The 10,443-nt window shown below is 38.6% G+C and overlaps 1 long non-coding RNA gene across 1 annotated transcript in view; it reads right to left on the bottom strand.

Moving 5' to 3' along the window:
• Nucleotides 1-5,364: 5,364 nt before the first annotated feature.
• Nucleotides 5,365-10,443, bottom strand: part of LOC111820067 (uncharacterized) — a 65,176-nt gene continuing 60,097 nt past the window's right edge. The window contains exons 2-3 of the long non-coding RNA XR_002823593.1: nt 7,576-7,644; nt 5,365-5,436 (exon numbers count right to left, since the gene is read on the bottom strand). This is a non-coding gene — a long non-coding RNA (uncharacterized LOC111820067). The remainder of the gene's footprint in view (nt 5,437-7,575; nt 7,645-10,443) is intronic.

Below are 10,443 nucleotides of genomic sequence, written 5' to 3'. Positions count from 1 at the left end.
TGGTATTCTCTGCTTTCACCCAGAATCCATCTGACATCAGCAGTGATATACCTCATTCCACATCCTCTTCTGAATCCAGCTTGAATTTCTGGCAGTTCCTGTCAATCTACCACTGCAACTGTTTCTGAATTATCTTCAGCAAAATTTTACTTGCATGTGAAATTAATGATATTGTTTGATAATTTCCACGTTTTGTTGGATCATCTTTCTTCGGAATAAGCACAAATGTGGATCTCTTCCAGTGGGTTGGCCAGGTAGTTGTCTTCTAAAGTTCTTGACATAAATGAGTGGGCACTTCCAGCTTTGCATCTGTTTGTTGAAACATCTCAATTGGTATTCTATCAATTCCTGCACCCTTGTTTTTCACCAATGCCTTCAGAACAGCTTGGACTTTTTCCTTCAGTACCATCGGTTCTTGATCATATGCTACCTCCTGAAATGGTTGAATATCAACCAATTCTTTTTAGTTCAGTGACTATGTATTCCTTCCATCTGCTTTCGATGTGTCCTGCATTGTTCAACATTTTGCCCACAGAACCCTTCAATATTGCAACTCAAGGCTTGAATTTTCTCTTCAGTTCTTTCAGCTTGAGAAATGCTAAGCATATTCTTCTCATTAGTAGGAAGGATATACCGCAGACCATCTCTAGTTCTCTGAATAACCTATGATGCATTATTTCTGTATGAATTTATTTAAATTAATTTTGAACCTTCTTATATATTCAGTCTCTGTTATCCTTTGGGAGAAAGGAGATTTATAAGGTTTATAATTGCCTTCTTGATTTTATCATCTGTGGTAATATTCCCCTTTCAGTCTTAACAATTCCAAATATACCAGTACTTTTTTTGGACCATTATAATTCTCTATTTTTTTTTCTTCTTCTTCTATTCTCAGATTTCTTGAGGCTCATTAGTCAAAATTATAATTGAACACTTAACTATGTGAACCGTACTGTTCTAAGTATACAACCTCCTTTAATCCACAGAACAACTTTATGAGGCAGGTACAGTTATTACCCACATTTTGTAAATAAGGAACCTAAGGCACAGCGGGTGAAGCACCTTGACCAAGGTCATACTCTCAGCTAGTGGCAAAGCCAGGATTTGAATCCAGCCACTTGGCTTTAGAACTCATGCTCTTAATAAATAAACACACCACCTCTATTACAGAAAAGCTGGTTTTAGGAATGTGTGGGGGAACACCCATATACAGAATGATGATGAGTCTATGATTTTTTACTTTTGAATTCTACCCTAGATTCACATTTTGGGCAGGACCTAGGCTGTTAAACCTAAATTAATTAGAGCCTAGAACTGACTTGACTGCTTCCTGCAGATCTTGGGCTAAGCTGCAAGTATAAGGGCTCACCCCTAGTCCTGGGGTTTACTCCTTCTATACACATCTGTAGTTCAACAGGGATCATTTCCCCTTTTAACTTATTTAATCTATTGCTATACCAGACATTGTGCTAGGCATGGGTGAAACCACAATTCAGAGTCTCAAGGAGCCAGCTCATTCAGGAGGGCCAAGTCAGCAGCCACTGAGTTTATTTTGATAAGACTAGAAACAGAAAGGGTCTTAGAAGCTGCCAGGCCATGACAAAGCAGTCACTGAAAAGTAGTGAAATAAAAAAATAAGGACAAGGTATGGAGTTTTCAAAAAGATAAAGGTATTCGATTTAAAGAACTGTCCTTTTTCTGACATTGTGTTTTGATTTGTTCATGTTAAAAATGTTCCATTTTGACAGAATTTCAAATTTCTCATGGACTCCAGACTTTTTGGAGCCGTGGAGGCTGGATGAACCCCTGAAACTATTGCCCTGAGATAATCTTTACAACTTATACCTTAAACCAAAAATATTCCCTGAAGTCTCCTTAAAACCAAACAATAGTTTAGTTTAATGAGTAAAGAATGTCTGCCTTGAGCATTGCGCTCTTTTAAGGTCTAGCTATATGGATCAAATTGAAAATAGCAAGTCAAAAGATTAGATGTGAAATTTAGGGGGCAGAGGGTTTATGTTAATGGGGGAAGAACAACTCAGAAAAGGAGGGTGAGAATGGTTGCACAACTCAAAGAATATAATCAATGTCACTGAATTGTACATGTAGAAACTGTTGAATTAGCATATATTTTGCTGTGTATATTCTCAACAGCAACAAAAATAAAATAAACTATAAAAAAAAATGTTATATTTTGTGTAAAATGATTATTAGTAGATTACAGTTAATGACTCATAGTGACCCTATAGGACAGAGTCGAACTGCCCATAGAGTTTCCAAGGAGTGGCTAGTGGATTTGAACTGCTGACCTTTTGTTTAGCAGCCAAGCTGTTAACCACCCTGCCACCAAGGCTATGAGTCAGAATCAACTTGATGGCAATGGATTTGTTTTCGGGTTTTTTTCTTTTTTAATAGCTATTGGATTTTTTGTTTGTTTGTTTGTTTGTTTTAAACGGCTTTAAAGTGCTAGGTTGATTCTGAAAAAAATTTGATGTTTCACTGGTCTAGTTCAACCCCATCAATTTACAGAGGGAAACTAAGATTCTAGAGGGATGAAGGTTCATCTTCAAGGTTGTACCTAATAAGTGTCAGAAGAAGCACTAGAACTCTGGTTTCCTGACTCCCAGTTTGGTGCTCTTTCCACTGGTGGAAGAGCTTACTTCATGTACTGAACTAGATATTTTAAAAAATAATCCTTACACATTTAAAAAGAAATTAGGGTCAAGTTTAGACCACAAAGATTAGAACTGGTTCTAATAGGCCACCTGTTTTGTTAGCCGGGAAGAAAAGGCTCCTGCCTGTTTAATTAATCAGACTGGCTAAATAGCTTGGTTTCCCTTCGAGCTGAAAGCTGAGAATGGGCTTGAGAGAATGCAGCTACAGCTACAATTTGTAGTTACAATTTGATTGATGTAAGAAAGGTCGACTTGGTTGGACAGTGTGATTGTTAAGGTTGTGTGTCAGCTTGGCTGGGCCAGGATTCTCAGGGGTTTGGCAGTTATGATGTAGTTTGGCAGTTGTATGATTATGTGATCACTTCCATGATGAGATTTGATATGGTGTGATCACCTCCGTGATGGGATCTGCTGTGAGTAGCCAATCAGTTGAAAGGAAGTTTCCTTGGGGGTGTGGCCTGCATCGAATTATAAGTGAACTTTCTGGCAAGGCTTGTGGGCTACTGCTCACTCTGGATTCTGTAGCTGGCTCCTGTTCATCTGATCTCCGGTTCTTGGGACTTGAGCTAGCAGTCTACCTGCCATCTTGCCTGCCGATCTTGGGAGTCTTCAGTCTTTGCAGCCTGCGTCAAAGAACCCTGCTGTCTGACTTGCCGACCTTGGGTATACTAGCCCCTGTGGCAACATGAATCAGAAGCCTCCAGCCTGACCCACGTTCCAGCCTGTACAACTGCATTAACCATTTCCTTGATATAAATCTATCTATATATATATAGAGAGAGATAGATTTATACGCTTTACTGGTTTTGCTTCTCTAGAGAACCCAGCCTACGACAGACAGGGTACACCCACATCTGATACTGATACTCAGAGGCCTATATAAGTGGCTCACTAAGAGTCAGTCTGGGGAGAATTTCTGAGTAACAGCAGGGAAAGGGTGAACCTTCATGGAACCATGGGAGGAGAATCAACTTCACTCTCATAACCAGCAGAGTGTATCTAGACTTAATACCAGAAAACCCAGCACAAATGAAAATTTCAGTTGAAGGATAAAAACAGGCTTCAAATCTATTGTACATTATTTCATGGATAGGCTTAGATTGTACATGTAAATAAACTCTTTGCCTTTTTAAATATTCAAGACAAACCATAACTGTCTTTAAGAGGTAGGCAGGCAGTGTTTCTCTGTTAAACTCCTTGTATTATTTCCACTGAAGTAGTTAAGCAGTTAGTTCTCTATTGTATGAAACCCTTTAGATAAGGACACTTTTTGAAGTCAGTATAGAAGGGCCTATTGACTTCAACAACAACAAAAAAAGAAAGAGAATAAGAAAAAAGTGTCCACTCCCAAATCATTAACTGAACTGAAAGGAATATGCTAACAAAAAAGACACTGTCATCTGAATCCTGTACTGTAAAGGAAGGTCATGTCACCCACAGCATCAGGAGAAGCACAAAGCCTTGAACTCAGGCCCAAGCATGCTGGGCTGGCTCAACATGCCCACGCATTTATCAGTAGGCACAAGACTGGGAGAGAAATTCTGAGTCACAGAGGTCTGCTGTCAGCAAATAACAGAAAGTAAAGTTAGATTTCATTAGATGTGAGTATAAGGATTCAGTGGCTCCCATTTCTTTCAGAGTAAAAGCCAAAGTCCTTACAAAGGCCTGCAAGACCCTTACATGATTTGCCTCCCCTGCAGCATGCACCCCTGTCCCAATACACACAACCTGTTACCTCTGTGACCTTGTCTTCTATACTCCTCCCCAGCAGACTCCACTCCAATCACCTTTGTCTCCTTGCTGATTCAGGATCTTGGCACTTCCCCCAGATATCTTCATGACTCATCCCATCAGATCATTCAAGTCTTTGCTGTGGTGCTACCTTCTTAACGAGGCTTACTCTATCAGTCAAAGAAAGAGCTTGCACACTCAAACTAGGAAAATCGGAGAAGCATTTAATAAAGGACTATAGACAAAGGTGTGGGCAGGGAGTAAAGAGATTACAAATCCACACTGACAAGGAACACAACAGAGAATCTCTGATGGAACAGGAGAAAAGTGGGGTGCAGAACTCAAATCCTAGTAAAAAGACCAGACTTAATGGTCTGACTGAGACTGGAGGGACCCTGGAAGACACAGCCCCTGGACTTTCCATTAGCCTAGAACTGAAACCATTCCCAAAGCGAACTCTTCAGACAAAGATGAGACTGGACTCTGGAACATAAAATGACACTCATGAAGACAGTGTTTCTTAGCTCAAGTAGATATATGAGCCTAAATGGGCAGCTCCTGTCCGGAAGTGAGATAAGAAGGCAAAGAGGGACAGGAGCTGGTTGAATGGACATGGGAAATCCGGGGCGGAAAGGAGGAGTGTGTTGTCACATTATAGGGAGTACAGCTAGGGTCACATAGCAATGTGTATATAAATTTTTGTATGAGAAACTGACTTAACTGACTTGAACTGTAAACTTTCACTTTAAGCACACACAAAAAAGAAAGATCACAAGGGAGATTCAGTAGTACTGGGGGCCCAAAACTACCTCTGAATCTTAAGGGAAAGAGGAGGGACTATTTACCAAATATGGAGAAGACTGTGTACACAGGGCTACCAGACAGGAATTTAGACGTTTGGTAAAGGAACACAGCTAGCCCACAGTGACCCAACAAGAAGGGAGCCAAGGGAATTAAATACCTTGATATTCTCCTCTTTCTTATCTTCTGACACAAGGGATGCCAATGATGCAGTTCATATTCAGTGAGCCTCCGATGGCACATAGCAGGGACAGAAAGAAGATATTTGGCACATTTACCTTGATAAACTGTAACACTTAGCTTTCTCTGGGCGACAAATCACCCCAGAACTTAGTGGCTTAAAACCATAAATATTTATTCTTTCTCAGGATCCTGTGGATTCGCTAGGCAGTTATGGCCTAGGCCGGACTAGCTATTCTCTCCTGGGCCAGCTGACAGCTTGACTTGTCTAGGATGGCCTCATTCCCAGATGGTGATTTGCTTCGCTCAGTGTCCACTGGGGGCCGGGGCAATAGCAATGATACGGTCGTGTGTCTCTATTAACTGTAACCGATCACTTTTCTTAACCATGAGACACTATCAGATTCTTGCTAATACCAAGATACATTATTTCTGTAGGAGTCTCATGTTTAAAGAATCACCGTTTTTACTTAACTCAGTATGTCCCTACGCCCAGGTAACGGAACACAACTGATCTAAACCAGGGGTCAGCACATGCTTTCTGTAGTGGGCTAAACCAAAAAAAAAAAAAAAAAAAAACCCTGCTACCGTCGAGTCGACTGATAGTGACCCTATGGAACAGAGTAGAACTGCCCCATAGGGTTTCCAAGGAGCAGCTGGTGGATTTGAACTGCTGACCTTTTGGTTAACAGCCAAATGCTTAATCACTGAATAGTGGGCTAGACAGTCAATATTTTAAGGTTTGTGAATCAAGAAGCAAAACTAATGATATTATATAAGTACTTATACAATAAGAGAAGAAATAAATTTCCACAAATTTTTACTGACATACATAATTCAAAATACAATAATAATTGAGTACAATTTCTTTTTCATAATGCAGATCTACTGATGAGAAGGATGGAATTCTTTATTAAGGGATAACAGTTTGCTTAACAGGTGTTCAAAGTTTTTGTTTCCTATCGTCAAAATTGATTCCAAATATTCATCTGTTAATGCTGATCTACAATGAGATCTTATGTGTTTCATCTTTGAAAATGTCTTTTCACACAGATAGACACTGTCAAATTCTAATATCAACCTAGTAGCATATGATTTTAATTGAGAATCACTTGGTAGGAATTCATAGAATTCTATTTGATTCTCCTACTGATATTTGCCTTTAACCATGTCATTACATTGCAGAGTAAACACGTCCATTTGAAGGTTAGGTAGAGGCTCCTCAATTACACAGTTAAATGGATTTTGAAATATGAAAATTTCCTTTGCACTTGCATTGAGATCTGAAAAATGCTGTTGGAACTGTAGTTTAAGCTAGGAAAATATATCCTCTGCAAATTTGTATGAAATGGTGTGCTTGCTTATTTTAACTTTGACAGCACAGGAAGTGTATAAAGCAGCTTGATGATACTTGTGATTCAAACAACATTGTTTTTAAAATGACTTTACTATAGTATAAGTTTTGCCTTGTGATTTTAGGTTGAGAAACATTATGAAGCATGCAGCAAAAGCTGATTTCCAAAGCCATTCACTGTTCTTCTCATTCAGAAAAATTTTAGTCTCAGCTCTGTGTTCAAAGAATTGCAATAAAATCTTTCCACTGCTAAGTCATTGAATGGCTGTGTGGACAACTCAGGATATTCAACTTCTATTTTTGACAAAAGTTCAGAGAACTGATGATGGTTAAGTTCACCAGACTGAATGAAGATTACCACTGACACCCTCCTCCCCCGCACCCCTGCCAACTGCTGCCAAGTGGATTCCAACTCATAACAACCCTATAGGACAGAGTAGAACTGGCCCATAGGGTTTCCAAGGCTGTAAATCTTTATGGAAGCAGATTGCCACATCTTTTTCCTGCTGAGTGTCTGGTGGGTTTGAACCGCCAACCTTTTGGTTAGCAGCTGAGCTCTTTAACCACTATGCCACCAGGGCTCCTCCATTGCCACTACTAGTTCAAAAACACATGATAGATTCAAATGTTTTTCACAAATTACCTGCTGATGAACGGCACAATGAATAAAAATAGGTTTGAACACCTTACATTTTAACAAAGTTCGTAAATTTGTCCAAGTCTTTTCTGCTCCACACATATTTTTATCACCATCACTTATAACACATCTTAGCAGATTCCACTTCAGATTGTACTGAATTAGTGTTTTCTTAACTTCTTTAAAACTATGCTCACCTGTAGTTGTTCCATGCAGACAATTCATATAGGCTGATTATTCAGTCACTTCAAACTCAGTATTGACTCCTCAAATAAACAAGAAAAGAACAGTATTTCTAACATCTGTCAACTCATGAAGTCAACAAAAACCACTCAAAATCATTTATTTTGTGTTTTAATTGACTACTGATGTTGTTCCCAGTGTCCTCAACTCTTCAAGCAGCTGTTCTCACTGAAAGACTAATAGTCTCAAACAAGTTTATTCTTTCTGGGAACATTTCTTCTGCTGTAATTAAACATGATTTAATTAACTCACCACCTGTAAACAGCTATCCTTGCTTGGCTAACAAATGAGCTATTCAGAAACTTCCTTTGGTTGCAGTCTTTTTTATTTTTTATTTTTGTGAAGAAATTCTGTTGTGATGACATATTCCACTTTAAATTTCTGAATTTTTTTTGGCCATTGCTTAATTGTGAGCTGAGAATATTATGATGAATCTGGTAATGTTAATGTATATTATAATCCTTTAGCACATGTATAGTATCAGAATGCTCCTTAGAAGTGAGGATGGTGAGACTTTGTTTCACATACTTTGGACATGTTATCAGGAGAGACAAATCCCTGGAGAAGGACATCATGCTTGGTAAGGTGGAGGGTCAATGAAAAAGGGGAGGACCTTCAAGGAGGTGGATTAACACAGTGGCTCTAACGATGGATTCCAATATACCTACTATTGTGAGGATGGCATAGAACTGGGCAACTTTTTCTCCTGTTATATGTAGGGTTGCTACAAGTCGGAGCCAACTTGATGGCACCTAACATAGTGTCATTGCATAATAAACACATGCATTGCCATCTAATTCAGTAACAAACTATACTCCACTTAAAAGTATGACATACATAGTTCACTTTTCTTGTTTTGAAGATGTCTTCTTTTGATGATGTACTAGTATTAAAAAAAGAAGTCAGAGTACAGCAATACTCATGACACTTGAAACAGCGCTGAGTTAAAACTACGTCATTGTGTTTTGTAGTTTGCTGAGCAGCAGTATAAAGCAAAGAGAGTACCACATATGGTCTCTGTGGCAACTACCCAACTCTACCACTGTAGCATGAAAGCTGCCATAGACAATACATACAAAATGAGCACAGCTTTGTTCCAATAAAACTTTATTTGTGGCCCTGAAATTGGAATTTCATAAAATGTTCACATGTCATGAAATACTCTTCCTTTTATTTTCTTTTTCAATGAGTTAAAAAAGTAAAAACCATTCTTAGCATGCAGATTTAGCCCTCAGGCTATAGTTTGATGACCCCTAACCTAAGCCAGTCATGGCTATCTTGTTCCCTTTTGCCAGCTACTTTCCTGGTCTTCCTTATAGTTATACGTGGCCATGTGATTTCAGCTCTAGCCTGTGAAACTTACAGAACTGGAAGATTTCTAGAAAAGTTTTTTTGTTTGTTTTTAACCAGAAGGGGGATTAAAAGAGCTATACAAGGAAGAAATCATTTGCCCCTTGCTTCTGGCCTTTGCATTTAGTTGTAATGTCTGGAATTGCCACAACCACTTTGTGACAATGAGGCAACAAGCATGGGGGCCAGAACAAATGCGTTGTACATGGCAAGCAGAAGGATAGACAAAGAGGCTTCTTGCTGATACCATTGAGCTACTGGCTGAACACAAAAACTGCCTACTCTCCATATTTTGTAAACAATAAATACTTTTATTATTTAAGCAACTGTTAATTTAGTTCCCAGTTATTTGCAGTTAAACACATCCTAATATCCAGATACTAAGGACAAGAACAACTCAAGTTACTCAAGGAAAGGGAAGTTTATTAAAGACATCAGGGGAACTAAAATGGAACCCACACTGAAAAGTTACGCATATGCTCTTTTTCTCTCTGATGGCTTTTCTCATCAGTTCTGCTTTTATTTTGTGCCACCAGATGTCTTTCTCTGTTTGCTGATAGTATTTGTTCTTTCATAACTTCAGCTTGCTCATGGCTTTATCTTGACTTATTTCATGATATCCCTTAGTTTCTGTCTATAGTATTAATTCTGCTCCAATTTAAATTCCAGTTAATTCTTTTCCAATTTAAATTCCTGGGAAAAAGGCACTATCTGACCTAGTAGCTATCTTTTCATAACAGCTCAGAGTATGCTGGCCAGCATTCATATTGTCAGCCCTATGACAGCCTCCCCAGGTTCAATTGCATGAGGTATGTGTAGGAGGGTCCCTTTGTACACCCAATGACAGAAGATCAGAAATGGTAATAAAAATAAGACTGAGAATATATCTGCCTCAGTACAGAATGTCCTGTATACAATCGAGGTCTATTGTACAGTTAGTATTTTACTGGTTTGGATTTTTAAGTTTTTAAATGATTATTATCATTTTCTGGTGTCAAGGTAAGAGTTTTTAGAGGTACAATTTAGACAATACTAAAAGATAATACAAACAGTATTTCCAGAGTGCCTACTATGGGCAGAGTGGTTAAGAGTTTAGACTTTGGAATCAGAGGTATCTAGGTGCAAATCCCAGAGGTTAACCAACTGTGTGACCTTGGGTAAATTGCTTTAACTCTCTAAGCTTTGAGTTCCTTCTCTGTAAAATAGGGATAATAATGACATCTACCAACTACCAATCCTTCTTTGTTTACAACTTCTGCATTCCAATGGACAGTAATTATCAATGCATCTTTTTTTATTTATCTATTTATTTTTTTATTGTACTTCAGGAGAAGGCTTACAGAACAAATAGTTTCTCATGAAACAGAAGTACACATGTTGTTTTATAACATTGGTTAACAACCCCACAAAATATCAACCCTCTAACTTCTCAACCTCTTTTTTTGTTTGGTGAAAATACACATAGCCAAAGA

The sequence above is a fragment of the Trichechus manatus genome, unplaced genomic scaffold, assembly GCF_000243295.1.
Source record: "Trichechus manatus latirostris isolate Lorelei unplaced genomic scaffold, TriManLat1.0 scaffold00025, whole genome shotgun sequence".
In the NCBI taxonomy this organism is placed as follows: Eukaryota; Metazoa; Chordata; class Mammalia; order Sirenia; family Trichechidae; genus Trichechus; species Trichechus manatus.
Note: the sequence above shows the minus strand (reverse complement) of the source record. Positions and strands in the feature narration are given on the sequence as shown.